The 14,746-nt window shown below is 46.6% G+C and overlaps 1 protein-coding gene across 2 annotated transcripts in view; it reads left to right on the forward strand.

Moving 5' to 3' along the window:
- Positions 1 to 14,746, forward strand: part of AMOTL1 (angiomotin like 1) — a 101,892-nt gene that overhangs the window by 23,306 nt on the left and 63,840 nt on the right. The window contains exon 1 of one of the 2 annotated variants that reach the window (XM_015411050.1): positions 7,792 to 8,036. The exons of the other annotated variant lie outside the window; for it this stretch is intronic. The gene's annotated coding sequence lies outside the window, so the exon portion shown is untranslated. Of the gene's footprint in view, positions 1 to 7,791; positions 8,037 to 14,746 lie in introns of those variants that run through there. 2 annotated transcript variants of the gene reach the window in all.

Below are 14,746 nucleotides of genomic sequence, written 5' to 3' on the forward strand. Positions count from 1 at the left end.
CCCTCTTCTCCTGCCTCCTCCTGGCTGAATGAGGGCCGGAAGCGGGGCGGCCGGAAGCAGGGGGCTGGGCTTCGTCATGTGCCCCGCCCCCCGTACCTCACCCGGGGGAACTGCGATCCCCCGCGTTCCCCCCCGAAATGACCTCTGCTCCTAAGCATTGGTATTCAGAGGGCCACACTGCTATCTGAGCATGGAGATGCTGTTTGATTGTTGTGACTAATAGCCACTGATGGAATCCATCCAATCTCCTTTTGAAGCCGGTTAAGCTAGTGGTCATCACTACATCCTGTAGTAGTGTGAATCCCACAAATTAATTACTCTCTGTGAAGAAGTAATGCTTTCTAACATACAGGCAATAGTTCTACTCCAGGTCTACAGAGCTTATGGCCCACTGAAATCAAAGCAGTGATGTGACTGAAGGACTGCCTCCTCCCATCCTGTCCAGATCTCCAGTTGCCTCACAAGGAAGGTTGCCAGGTACCCCCAGCAGGAGGGGTTCCCCAGTCCCCACCTCTCATTTCCCCTCACCACTTGGAGCGGCAATGGGAGGAAAAAACGGCCATTGAACTGATGACATGATGCCACTTTTGGGAGAAATCTAGAAGTGATGCCACGCCTCTCTAGGTTTTACCATAGAGTTTCTGATGATTCCTAGAGAGACAAAGCATCAGTTCTGGGGACCAAGCCCCATAAGGAAAGCCTGAGGGACTTTAGTCTGGAGAAGAGGAAGTTAAGGGGAGACATGGGCCCCGGTCACACGGGAGGTTTAGGCCCGGAAGATGGACGGATCGAGAACCCAGCAAACGGGCGCGATCACACCGCAACATCTGGGAAGCGGCGCGCACCCGTCCCCGATCCGTCCCTTCAGGCCGGAAATGCGTTGCAAAAAAGAACCTGCAAAAGAGCAGGACTTACCTGAAACGCCGCAGCAAGCGCGGCCGTGGGATCGCTGGCTTGCCCATCATCAGGAGCATTCAAGGCTCCTGGCCGAACTGCGCATGCACACACATGCGCAGCCGGCTGCCTCGTTCTCCCTTCAGTGGCTTCCCCCCCGGCATCTGATCGTGCCAGGGAGCAACTGCGCGGCGGCTCAGGGGATCTGTCTGCTCCCGCCACCGCGTGTCTCTTTTGCTGCGGCTCTAAAAAGCCGCACTTTGGCCGTGCTTTTCCCCACCGTGTGGCAGGGCCCATGATTGTTCTCTTTAAGTATTTGAAGAGCTGTCACTTAGAGGAGGGCAGGGAGCTGTTCCTGTGGGCAGCAGAGGAGGGGACTCCCAATTACGGGTTTAAGTAAGGGTGGGAAGGTACTGGCTGGATCTTAGGGGAAACTTTTTAACAGTCAGAGTTGTGCAACAGTGGAATCAGCTGCCCTAGGGAGGTGGTGAGCTCCCCCTCACTGGCAGTCTTCAAGCAGCGGCTGAACAAACCCTTGTCAGGGATTCTCTAGGCTGATCCTGCACTGAGCAGGTGGTTGGACTAGGTGGCCTGTATGGCCCCTTCCGACTCTGGGATTCTGTAATTCTAAAATTGGGTTTTTCTTGAAAGTGATGTCATGCTGTTGCTGATGGCTCCCCCCACATCCCATCCCATCTGGTCTCCTGCTGCTGGTCTCCTACTCCCAAGCCCTGCTGTCTGTGCCCCTCCCTTCAGAGGTGAGGCAGGTGGTAACCAGGGACGGGGCTTTTTCAGTAGCAGCACCTTGTTTGTGAAATGCCCCTCTCCTTGAGGCTTGCCTGGTGCGCACATTGCTTTCTTTTAGGCACCAGGCTGAAACATTTCTGTTCGCCCAGACTTTTTATTAAGGGGTTGCTCTTTTAATACTACTATAGCCTGGCGACTGTTTTTTAAGCTGCCTGTGGGCTGTTTTTATTGTTGTTGTTTTGCTTGTCTGAGGTTTTTTTTTTTAATTTGGATTTTAAGTAATAACTTTCAATGTTTTGTTTTTATTTTTTGTTTTTATTTTGTAAGCTGCCTGGAGAAAATGGCTCCTTTGGAGGGTGGGCTCTATGACATTATACCCTGCTGGGGACCCTCCCATTCCCAAACCCTGCCCACCTCTGGCTCTACCCCCAAATCCCCCAGCAATTTCCCAATGTGCTGTTGGTAACACTAGCAGGGAGAAATTCCAGAAGCAGTGCTTACTCACAACGGTTCCTTTTTGAGGAGAGAACCCTGAGGGTTTGTAGAGTTTTTGTAGTATTATTTTTATTGAAAAAAATGCATGCAGGGTCACAGGTGAAGGGAAACGGATACGCCTACAGAGCTGTTGCCCCAGATCAGATCCCCAGAGAGACACAAAGAGAGAGAGATCCTATAACCTGTGCCAATCCACAGCTTTCTTTGGCTTCCCTCTCTCTCTTTTACAGACTCAAAACCAGTGTGGTGTAGTGGTTAACAGTGTTGGACTAGTGTCTGGGAGACCCCAAATCAAATCTACTCTTGTCTCATGGAAACTTGCTGGCTGACTTTGGGCCAGTGACCCTCTCTCAGCCTAACTTACCTCACAGGGTTGTTTTGAGCATAAAACAGAGAAGAGGAAGAAGGGTGACTGGGTAGGGTCACCTTTTCCCATTTCTGACAGGGACTAATTTATTATATGTATTAATCCAAATATTCACAGGCTGCAACCACACATAATTGGACATTGTCCTTAGTGCAGGTCCTTCATTGTCAATGGCTGTGTCTCCAAGAGATGTAATGGTCAAGGCTAGCCCAATCCCGTCAGATTTTGGAAGCTAAGCAGGGTCAGCCTTGGCTAGTATGTGGAAGGGCAACCTCCAAGGAATACCAAGGTTGTTGTGATGCAGAGGCAGCCAATGGCAAAACCACTTCTGAAACATCTCTTGTTTAGCTTGCCACCCAGTGATGCATAACACTAAAGAGCTAGAACTTTTGGCTGCCAGACAATCTTAGGATCTCTTAGCTATTCTACAAACAATGCCATACAACAATAATAATAATCTACTACCAAGAGCACTGAAACTAAACTTTTAAACCCTTGGCACAATCCGTGGCAGATATTTGAACTAAGAGGTCCTGAATCTGTATAACCTGATACATTTCAATATTTCTAGGTGAAAAGCTTTGAGCCAATAAAACAGGACCAGTAAGTCAATATATCTAGTACTGGTCAAGAACTAGTTCTCCAGTGGATCTTACATGGGTTCACCTTATTTGAAGAAAGATGGTCTGGGCTGCATGCCACACTTTACAAATTATTTGCAACTGGATTTTTCTTTGCAGACAAGACAATCCAGTTGTGAATGATTCCTAAAGCATGGCACACACAACCCTACACCACCTTATTTGCAGACAAGCTGAACCCATGTAGATCCATTGGGTAACTAGCTCCTAACCATTATCACCCCCTTGAGAAACAGCCATGGTCTTTAAGGAGATGACCTTAACTTCAGTTCCCCTTGGCTAAACTCCTTCCCCCTTTGATCAGATACCAATCTCACAATAAGATATAAAGTTCCTTTACCTCAAAGGAACAAAGGCGAAGTAGGGATTTAGGAGGGTAATTTTCAGAGCCCAAAGGCAAAGTGCCCCAATTCTTATGTAGAATGTCCATCCTTTTTTGGGGGGGAGAGAATGTTTCCTTGTCTTTCCACAGACATACCATGATTCCTGTATCAAGTCCTCTTTCTGCCTTCCCAGGTTTGAAGTACGCTTAGAAAGATGGAAGGCAGGCGCTTGTCTGAATGGGAGAAACCTGGACTTTCTTCTGTACTGGCAGCTAAAAGACCAACATTCACAAGTCTAGTTCAGCTGAATCTACCTGCAAACCATCTGTACCACTCTTTTTTTCATTGATTCATTTTTGTTTATATATATTTCATTTGTTTGATAGATTTATCTAGATATTAGGCCCCATTTTTCTCTCCAATGAGAACCTAAAGTGGCTAGCAAGTTTGTTCTCCATTTTATCTTCTGTGGGAGCCCATCCTCGACACATGTAAAAGCCATGTGGGGGTTTTGTTCTTTGAGTTAAATATATGCTAAAAATATACAGGGATCATTTAGTAGAAAAAGAGCTGCAAGAGCTCATTAGCATAACTTATTTGCATATGCCACACCCCTGACATCACTGGAAGTGTGTCAGAAGGCAATACCCACCACTCAGGCTCCACGGGACTGTTTTGGATTGCTAGCTATTGGGGGGGGGAGTGCAGATCTGTCCTCGCAGAGGAGGGAGAGCTTGTACCTGAATAAAACTTGGTCATAAAGGTGCCACTGGATTGTTTTGCTCTGCAATTTACCTGGCTGCTTCTTGCTCTGACTGAGGGCTGTTGGGAGCAGGGGGTGGGGCTTGTTGCATGTGCCCGCCCCCTTGGGCTCTTTACTGCCGGAACTCCGCTCCTGCAGGAAATGACCCCTGAAAATATATACTTGTCTAATATGTTATTAACAATTGGAACCCCATTGAGAGTGTATGAACGCCCCAAGATCACATAGTAAACATCCATGGCAGAGTGAGGAACTGAACCCGATTCTCCCAGATCCTAGTTGGACACTCTTAACTACTAAATTTGCTGTTTTTTAGTCTTTAAAAATGTGGTTGGAGATCTGATCACTGACTTCTTATCTCTAGCTTTTACTTCGGGGCCCTCAGAGATTTAATTTATACAGTCCAGAGGAGAAGGCTTGAAGACCTTGAAGAGAGATCACAATAACACATTAACAGTATTTTCATAAGGCATTCCTCAAAAGATAAAAATAGGGAGGGTGATTTATTGGAGCCCAGTTCCAGGAAACAGGGACTGTCCCTGCTAAATATGGACATTTGGAGCAGGATGAGATATTGGCTAGTCAGCAACCTGCTTGTCTGCACATCTCCTATTTTAAGGTATCTTTTTAAAGTACTGTACTGTTTAAAATACCTCCTAGTCACTTGCCAACCTGAATGGTTCCACATGAGGGTACATGATTTCTCTTCCTTCAGGAGAAGAGAGGAGGAAAGGGTAGAACATCCTCTCCCTGTCTTCCTGTGCAGAGGCAAGCCACCATTTTGTGAGTGGCTTTTCAGCCCTACCTATCCTTTCTAAGGTAGGAGAGCATAGGGATAATTTATGCCCCCTGAGTTGGGGGAATGGAAAAGACATGAACAACTACCATTCTTGAAGGGACTACACACTTTAATTTCATTTTTTTAAAATTTAGCAGCATTTATACCTCATTGTTCTGCCTTTATAAGGGCCACCAAGACAGCTAACAAATTAAAACATACATAATAAAAAACGCACCTTAAAAACCATTTGTTGTTGTTGTTCAGTCGCACAGTCGAGTCCGACTCTTTGCGACATAAGAACATAAGAGATGCCAATGTTGGATCAGGCCAAAGGCCCATCCAGTCCAACACTCTGTATCACACCGTGGCCAGAAATACCAGTGCCATCAGGAGGTCCACCAGTGGGGCCAGGACATTAGAAGCCATCCCACTGTTGACCCCCCCAAGCACCAAGAAGACAGAGCAGTTAAAAACCATTCAAACCTGTAGTGTATTCTAATCGACCTGAGTGCATATACTGAATGTAACGTGAATCATCTCATTGCCATCTCATGCAAAGTGAGTTCGAGTTGAAGAATAAAAGCCGCATTCTTGCTGAATCACTCTCCGACTCTTTGTTAAGCTTGCGACTTAACAAAACCCAACAAAAAAAAATCATTAAAATACATACAACCCCCCACAAAACATTAGGCAGGAAGGAAGGAACACTGAGGGAATATCAAAACAAAACAAAAAAGTCTTTACCTGCAGGCAAAAGATGATAACAAAAAGGGGACAAGTGGATCTCCCTGTGGAGTAAGTTTCAGGGTTTTGGTGCCATGACCGAGAATTTGTACCAGTGAGTACAAGAATGTTCCAATTTCCTTCATTGACCGAAATATCCCTTCAGGTGGCCTTTCCTGACGCTTACATTTGACTCATGGTCTCCCTCAGTTTTAACAATGCATTCTGGCTTTTGCACCCAAGTAGCAGTATATACTTGAGATAGCCCTGAGGCAGGAGAATGGACTGTGCCACTTCCAACTGGAGTCTGGGGTTCGTGCTGTCTATCCTTTGTAATAGTCACACACATAAGTTGTGGGTTTTCCTCAGTCCCCATGTTCACAGTGCCAGATTCAGATTGCGACTGTGCTGCATGTGAAGAAAGGGTTTCGGCCTTCCTCTTCTGCCATTTTCCGGACCTGCAACAGTCCCAGGGGTGAGCTACTTGCGGAAACATACTTGTCTACTTCTGGGTTTCCCCCAACAGACCAGTTTCTCCCACTGGGCCACTTCAGGTCAGGAAAATGACCGGTCAGGTCAGGGGGAAGGTTGAAATCCTTCTGATCTGTCAGCCTAGGGGGAAAGCAGAAGTCTTTCTCCATACCTGTCACAGTCCTGATCTGAACTGAGCATCACACAGGCAGGAACTGAGGAGAAGCCTCAACTCAACTATATAGGTTACATTTTGTGAGGAGTCAGGCCTGGAGAGACCTCGCTTTCCTTGCAGTCACATAATGTACTGCAGTCATTTGACTAGCTTTGAATTGCCTCAGTCGTGAAGCTTGTTCAGTGTTTCTGGGCCGGTTTCACCAGATTGTTGTTGAGTCGCCAAAGGGAACCTGCTGCATGCATGGTGTTCTGAGCTTCTCTGGGGGTTATTTACACATTCAACTAAGAATATTCATATTTGACATATTTACAGATATAGTTTTTCTAACCCACTCCCTTTGCACAGAGGAAGGCCTAGGGTTGCCGACTCCAGGAGATTTGGGGGTGAAGACTGGGGAGAGCAGGTTTTTGGGAGGGGAAGGACCTCAGAAGGATATAATGCCATGGAGTCCACCCTCCAAAGCTGCCACATTCTGCAGAGAAACAGATTTCTGTCCGCTGGAGATCAGATGTAATTCCAGGATATTGCCTGGCCCCGCCTGGAGGTTGGCACCCCTAAGCCAGAGTGTGCAGGAAGTTAGGTTCTAGCCACAACAACGAGGGGCAATCACTTTTTTATTTAATTCTTTTATACCCTTCCTTTCTCCCCAAGGGCCCCCCCCCAAAGCAGCTTACATCATTCTCCGTTTTATCCTCACAACAACCCCATGAGGTAGGTTAGGCTAAGAGTATATGACTGGCCCAGGTCACCCACGGCATGAGTGGGGATTCTAACCTGGGCTGACTCCCAGATACTAGTCGGATACCCCCAACCAGTACACCACACCAGCTTTCCCACCATATTTTTAATTGCAATGTGAGGTCTCCCACCCATGCTACAATTTCAGGACTCGGCCACCTCAGAGCACCCCAAATCAATGCTCCCTCTAAGCTGTGGAGTCTTGTGAGCAAAAATTCTACCTTGTGGGCTACTGGCATTAAAGTTGTGAGTGAGCAATGTGGCTACTGCATAAATTAAGTTGGCTCTGGAGCCACCTTCCTGAGCTAAGACAAAAATGTGTGAGCCGGAGGCTAAAGAACTGTGAGCTCGCTCACACTAACGCAGCTTCGAGGGAACGCTGCCCCAGATGCTTCCAGCTTCCCCCCCCCCCCCCCCCCCCCCCAATTCTGGGCAAGAAGAGAAGAGCGCTAGGACCTGGCATCCATCGAATGGGATGTTCTCTATATGCGGGCCGGCGGCGACCGAGCGGGTAGAATTACACTGGCAACGCCGGCCCCTTCTCCACCCAGCCGCCCACCGGCGAGAAGGATCCGAGTACATGGGCCCACATTAGGACCCAGCGAAGTTGCTATGATTTGGGCAGGAGGTAAAGCTCGGACATTCCTTTCATTCCAGCACGAGAATGGGGCTGGCGCTGCTGTTGGGGGGTCCCGGGTCCCCGCTTTGCAAGGCGGACTGTCAAAGCAAAAAAAGGGAGCTGCACGCTGGCACGCTGGAAGCCGTCTCCCCCCTCCCTCGGGTTTTTCCCCCCTCCTCTTTTTTATTTTTTTGTTTTAATCTGCTGGGCTGGGGCGGGGGAAGAGCTGCTGGTTCTCCCGAGGCTGGCGGAGACTTTCGCACGGGAAACTTCAGAGCGAGAGGCGTCCGGGAGAGGTAATGCAAAGCCGTTCTGCGCGCGAGTGTCTTCATGGTGGTGGTGGTGGGGCGGTCAGTGAGAACCCGACTTGCAACCGCACTGTCTTTCGTAAAGACGGGGAGGGGAAATGCCGAGATGCCTGCAAATCTGTGGACTTCTCTCCCTCCATTCCACCCCACCCACCCCTTCTCCAGCATGGATGTGCACTGCAAGCGAAAAAGCCAGAGAGCGGGTTTTGCACCCCGGCTCTTGACATATGGCAGAATGTGCTTTTTTGGCATGCAAAGGGCGGGAGGAAATTCCTCCTCTCTGATCATCAAAGCGGCGTTGGAGCGGGCCTTGTTGATAGTTCCGCTGGCCGGGATAAGTGCAGCCCAGAGAGGCTCCTCTCCACAATTTATGGGGACTTCTCTCCCCGCCATTCACAGGAGCACTGCTTTTTATAAGTCGCATGCTTCCATAAAGGTTGGGGGGCGGGGAGGAATAGAATAATACTTGTTATTTGGGAGTGTTCTTAAAATAGAACTTATAAAAACTGCTTCTATCCTGCCCTTTCACCAAGGGTCTGGAGGCTGCATATTTGGGTCCTCTTACAACTCTGTGAGGTTGGCTAGGCCAACAGAGAGGGAGCTTCGTGCTTGAGTGGGATTGTCACCCGGATGGATCTCGGTAATCAAAAGTCCAGTGCAACAGCAGGGATGCCAGCCTCCAGGTGGGGCCTGGGGATCCCCCGGAATCAGTTCCCCTGGATGCTTTGGAGGGTGGACGCCATGGCACTGTACCCCTCTGAGGTCCCTGTCCTCCCCAGGCTCCATCCCCAAATCTATAGGAGATTCCTAACCTGGATCTGCCAACTCTACTCTCCACACACACCCCGCCCCCCACTGGTGGCCAAGGGGAACCTGACCACCCTACACGCCGTCTAGTATGTGTTGTACTTTTGGAGATTGTTATGTATTGAACAGAGGTTAACGTAGTACTCTTTTCTCTGATGCAGCATTTTTATAGAAATAGGTCTGTCAAAGAGTGGGGTTCCTTTCTCCCTTTATGGTGCATGAAGGGATAAAGGGGATGGTTCCCCAGCTGTCAGATTTCTCAGAACTGCCGGATCTGGTGTCTTTCGGAATCGGGCAAAGTCACACTGGGCTCGGGTTGAGGCTCCTGTGTCTTTAATGGCTATATGACAGGAAAATATCGAAAGCTGCAGCTTTTCCCATAGTTGCATCTCCGTGACAGGAATAGATTCAGCTGCCTGTTGTGCTGCTGTAAAGGCCATGGGAACCTATTTTTTAAAAAAAGAAGAAGCGTTGGGAATCCTAGTTCAAGAACCCCAACACACAAATGATGGCTTTGACCTATGTTTAATTTCTAAACTGTGAGGTATCGGGCCTGCAAGGATGTTAGGCCGTCTTTTCTAGAAACTTCACCTCACAATGAGTGGTTACTTAGAGATGTCGGAGAATTGATTGAGTCAAAAATATTTTTTGCCCGGCTTTTCAATCAAATACAAAGCAGCTTACTGTAAGAACAAACGGTCACAGTATCGCTGAAAGCTCGAAAAGTGCAAATCAAGACAGCCAAAAACAAGAACAAAAACCATCTAGTATTTAGCACAAGAATAAATTTGCCCTGGGAAATACCCAACTATATCAGTAGAATATAAGACATCAGCACCGACCACAGCAATGTGTTCAAAAGCCAGTATCACTCTGTCCATGTTCACAGGTAGCCTCTTTATTATTACTGCACACAATTCTAGAGGGAATCCAGCTGTGGCAATCCGAACAGGGGCTAGGGCTTCAGATCCAAATTCAGTAGTTTGAATCTGGAACCAGCCATACTGTGAAACAGATTTTAAGTGACTTTGGAAGACAGCAAGTTATCAGGTATTTAGTACTTACCGTTTTGTTACCATGGGGAGAAGTAATTTTGGATAGCCTGCCTTGGGCATGGAAATCCAAAAACAAACAATCACTGTGTTTTACGGCTACTATATGTTATGGTTAAAAATACACATGGTCCTTACATATTACATAGATGACACAAAAATATCACAACTAATAATGTGGTCATGTATCCCAAATTTAGAAAAGTCCCATCCTTGTGATACTGTAGAACAACTTCTGTAATAAGTTGTAGTAGATGACAAGCATCTTGATGTAAGCCCGTTTCATAGTTGGTCTTCCTCGGAAGTTATTCTTATTAGAAGTTATTCTTAGTAGATCTTCCTCATAAGTTATCTTCCTCTTATTTACAACTCAACATTTACATAGGAAGCAAGCCAGTCCATTACCCTTTCCTTAATCAAGCACAAAGCCATCTGCTCTAATGCAGAAGGCTTTGTATTTCATTAAGGAAATCCTAACTGACTGGCTTGCTTCCTATGTAAATGCTGAGTTGTAAATAAGAGGAAGATAACTTATGAGGAAGATCTCCTAAGATCTACTAGTGTTTGTTTTTGGTTTTTTACACGGTGATCCCAGTTTGCTTTTCTTTTGGGGGGCATGGAAATGTCATGATCTGGCCTTGTTTATGTTCTATCCAAGTCAAATTATTAAGCCACAAAACTGCAACCTGGTAAGAGAATCAGGGCCAAAGAGGTAATTGAATTCCACCCTTCCTTGCACAAAACAATAGAACAACAGATTCAGGTGGGTAGCCATGTTGGTCTGAAGCGATAGAACAAAGTTTGAGTCCAGTGGCACTTTTAAGACCAACAACGTTTAATTCTGAGTATAAGCTTTCGTGTCTGAGGAAGCGTGCATGCACATGAAAGCTTATACCCAGAATTAAACGTTGTTGGTCTTAAGGGTGCCACCGGACTCAAGCTTTGTTCTATTAAGAACAATGGAAGTTCTGGTTTCCTAAGCTTATTTCCAGAAGGACTTATCAGATGAGATCAAAACAAAAGCCTTGGGCATTATGATCCTATAGTCTTCAAAGCACTTTATAGTAGCCTAGAGAAGTCTGAGTTGGGCTTCTGAAAGCCTTGAAGATGAACTCTCTCTCTCTCTGATCTCTTCCATTCCTTCTTAATGTTCTAGGTTTAGAAGAGGAATGGGAAGTAGAGAGGAGAGCCAGCGTGATGTTGTGGTTGGAGTGTCATACTAGGATTTGGGAGACCCAGCTTGAATCCCCACTGTGTATTGGAAACTTGCTGGGTTACCTTGGTCCTGTCACACACTCTCAGCCTTAACCCACCTTGAACACATGAAGCTGCCTTACACTCCATCAAGGTCAATGTTGCCTACTCATACCAGCAGCAGCTCTCCAGGGTCTTAGGAAGAGGTCTTTCACATCACCTACTACCTGGTCCTTTTAACTGGAGATGCTGGGGATTGAACCTGGTACCTTCTGCATGCCAAGCGGATGCAAACCCACTGACCCACAGCCTCTCCCTACACCTTACAGCAGTTGTTGTGAGGATAGAGTGGAGGAAAAGAGAATGGTTCTTGTCAGGGGGAAAGCCAGGGTATAAATTAAACTTTTTTTAAAATTGGAATTCTCTGCTTCCTGAAATTTGTCCGATCCTGAACCTCTTCTTCAGGAACTGTAAAGTACTTGAGCGTGTGTGAGAGAGATTTTGGTAAGTAAGGGCGATCTTTGAATCAGACTTTTGAGTTGTCCGTTTTTAAAACATTGTCGTAAGTTTTAGTGCATTGTCTGTATAAGGCTGTTACTGATCTGAAGCATCTTGTAACGGCTAGAACAATAAATCCCCAAACTTTGTGCTGTGAGAGACCTGTTAGCATGCTGTGGGAAATCTGTTAAGTTATTGAAAGCTCCTGGAAGCCCCCACCACTCTCCCTCAGAGGAGGCTGCCTGTTGCATCTCTGTATAATCCATTGTTCTAGTTGCACTTCCCTCTAATTAGCCTTTGTTGGGCCGCATAAGTAAATCCTGCCATTTGTGTGTGCATCAGGTGTGAAGAGCACAGACCCAGGAAAATTACCTGCCCTCAGAGGACACTGTTTGTTGCATCTCTGCCAGAGTTGCTGTCATACCAAGCCTTTTTTCCCAATCAGGAAGTAAATCTGGATCATGCAGGAACATAACAGTGGGTTGAGAGCAAGCAGTTTTTACTCTTGCATGTCATGACAATAAACCACTTGGATTGTAAGGATAGAGCGTGGTTGCAGTTCTAATTCAAGAAAGCAGTTTACCTCAGGTATCAGATAGCTCTGAAATCTTTGGTACTATACGGTTGTCAGGAACCCAGATTGAAATATTGCATGCTGAGCTGTGGCGCTTGCTAGCAAGCCAGTCTCTGTCACCTCACCTCATCTCCAGCGGTGGTGATGAGGATAAAATAAGGCAACACCATGAATGCTGCCCTGAGATCCATAGAGGCAGTTGAGGTACAAATGTAATCTATATATCTAATAGCCAAGTTGCCCCCTCTGTGAGGATATCTAAATCTGCACATCTGAGGCACATAGGGGGCAAAGAGATTTTCCTGCACACTTGGGGGCCCTCCCCAGGTGTGCAGAAAAATCTGAAATGTAGGGGAAAAAAACCTATACGGGGGATACTTAAATCCCCCAGAAAGGAAAAGAGCGTTCCTTGTGCATGCACAGAGAACGCACTGGGAACTGTGTCTCCCTGCCGTTGCCGGGTGGGGGGGAAGCTTGGCTGGCATGGTGGCAGTTGCCAGGGGGGGCGGGGGAGAGGGCTGGGTGGGCCCACCAGCCTCATCTGCAGTTGCCTTCTCCTCCTCCATGTGGAGCTCCTGCTGCTTCAGTGGGGGAGCCGTTGGGAATACTCCCCTCCCCCGTGAGTATCACGGGTCCCCACTTCTTGTCAATGATAATAGTAATAAAGCCACAGAGGAGTGGGAGCAGTATTAGTCAAAATGCAGGATAAAAATATTTGAAATAAATTTGGGAAAGAATTTTAAATCCTTAAAGTAACCCAGATGCTTTGCCGGATCTCTTTAGAGTGGTCTGCTCTGGAAGTGTGTTTGATATTTATCATTTAAAATAGGCATTAGGTGGTTATGTTTTTCAGAGCCTGTGCAGAGGGTGGTTGGAGTATTGGACTATGACTGGGGACACTTGGCTTTAAATACCTACTTTGCCATGAAATGTGTCTCAGCCTAGCCTGCCTTGCAGGGTTGTTGTGAGGATAAAATAGAGGGAGGGGGCTATGTACACCACCCTGCGAGTTCCTCGGCTAGCTTGGTATAGTGGTTAAGAGCGTGGACTCTAATCTGGGAGAACTGCGTTTGATTCCCCACTCCTCCACATGCAGCTGCTGGTGTGACCTTGGGTCAGCCATAAGTTTTTTCAGAGCTGTTCTTTCAAGGGCAGTTCTCGAGAGAGCTCTCTCAGCCCCACCTACCTCACAGGGTGTCTGTTGTGGGGAGGGGAAGGGAAAGGAGATTGTAAGCCGCTCTGAGACTCCTTTGGGTAGTGAAGGGCGGGGTAAAAATCCAATATCTTCTTCTTTACAGAATAGGAAAGATTAGAACATCTAATAAGTGAAAAAATAATGAGCTCTACCTAGTTCTGTCTACATTTAATGGGGAAAAGTATAGCACAAGTTGACCTTGAATTAAAAGAATATATAGACTTTTGTATGAGACTGAAACCTTAATAATACCTAGGATCAGAGATTGTTTACTGGAATCTCACATGCACGTGCTTATTACCCCTGTAACTGAAGGTGCCTTGTGCACTCCTAACACCTCCTAATTCTGGGACATACTAAAACTAAGGACAGCGATTGCTCATAGGCAATACATGAGAAACGTCCCCCTAATTCTGCAGAAGACGGTGGTTTAGCAAGCAGAGCAATGTATGCACTTTTACACATGTATTATAATTCGTTGCAATTGCTGACTTTTGTTATTTTTAGTATATAATTCTAGAAATGCACATGAGAACAATTATTACAGTAATTGCCATTCTGAATGTGTCCACTAGCGTTTAGGAGACTTCTGCATATTTTCTAACAGCAGGAACCAAATCCCTTTCACAAAGTAAGTGCTGAACTGATGCTAGGTCTCTCCTTTAAAAAAAAAAATCTTCAGCAAATAATGGTGTGGTTTGCATAAAGCGCACCACACACTGGGTACCAACAATGGGCTGCCTAATTGTATGAACGATTTCTGAGCTAATGATCTTAAAAGTCCTTTCTTTGGCAAGCAGCCTGAAAAAAGAGAGGGGAGGGTGGGGAAAGAAAAGGCAAATCGTGTGTTGACTGCTCTAAATGCCGAACATACAAGAAGGATTATCTGCTATTATTTACCTTCCGGGTTCTTTTCATGTTGGAAACTGCAGTAGGAGGTTAAAGGGATTTGGGCTGCTGTGTGGCGCAGAGGACCGTGGCAGCATGTGGATGAACGAGATACCAAAAAAACAATTGTAATCCCCTTATACTAGAGTGATAATAATTGGTGGCGGTAATTATAGTTTGCATATGTGGTGAATCTGTCCTTTTTTGGGGGGGGGGAATCTGTACACAGCTCAGTTGATGCCGATTGGTCAATAATGCCAGTTGGGAAGGACATTACGCTCCCCAGTTTTGATAGGGTCCAGCTGACATTCACTGACTCAGCGATGAGCCTCCTCGGGGTTGTATCGGCTCCAGCGTTAGCAAAGCAAGTGAATGCAACTGTGAAAAATGAATTGTTTCAGCTTCATTGAGCTTGGAAGATGGTCCCCTGCTTTGACTCTGTTGGCCCAGGAGATACAGCTGCACGGATCCATGCTGTGTTTGCCACGAG

This window comes from Gekko japonicus, unplaced genomic scaffold (genome assembly GCF_001447785.1).
Source record: "Gekko japonicus isolate JY-2015 unplaced genomic scaffold, Gekko_japonicus_V1.1 scaffold503, whole genome shotgun sequence".
Taxonomy (NCBI): domain Eukaryota; kingdom Metazoa; phylum Chordata; class Lepidosauria; order Squamata; family Gekkonidae; genus Gekko; species Gekko japonicus.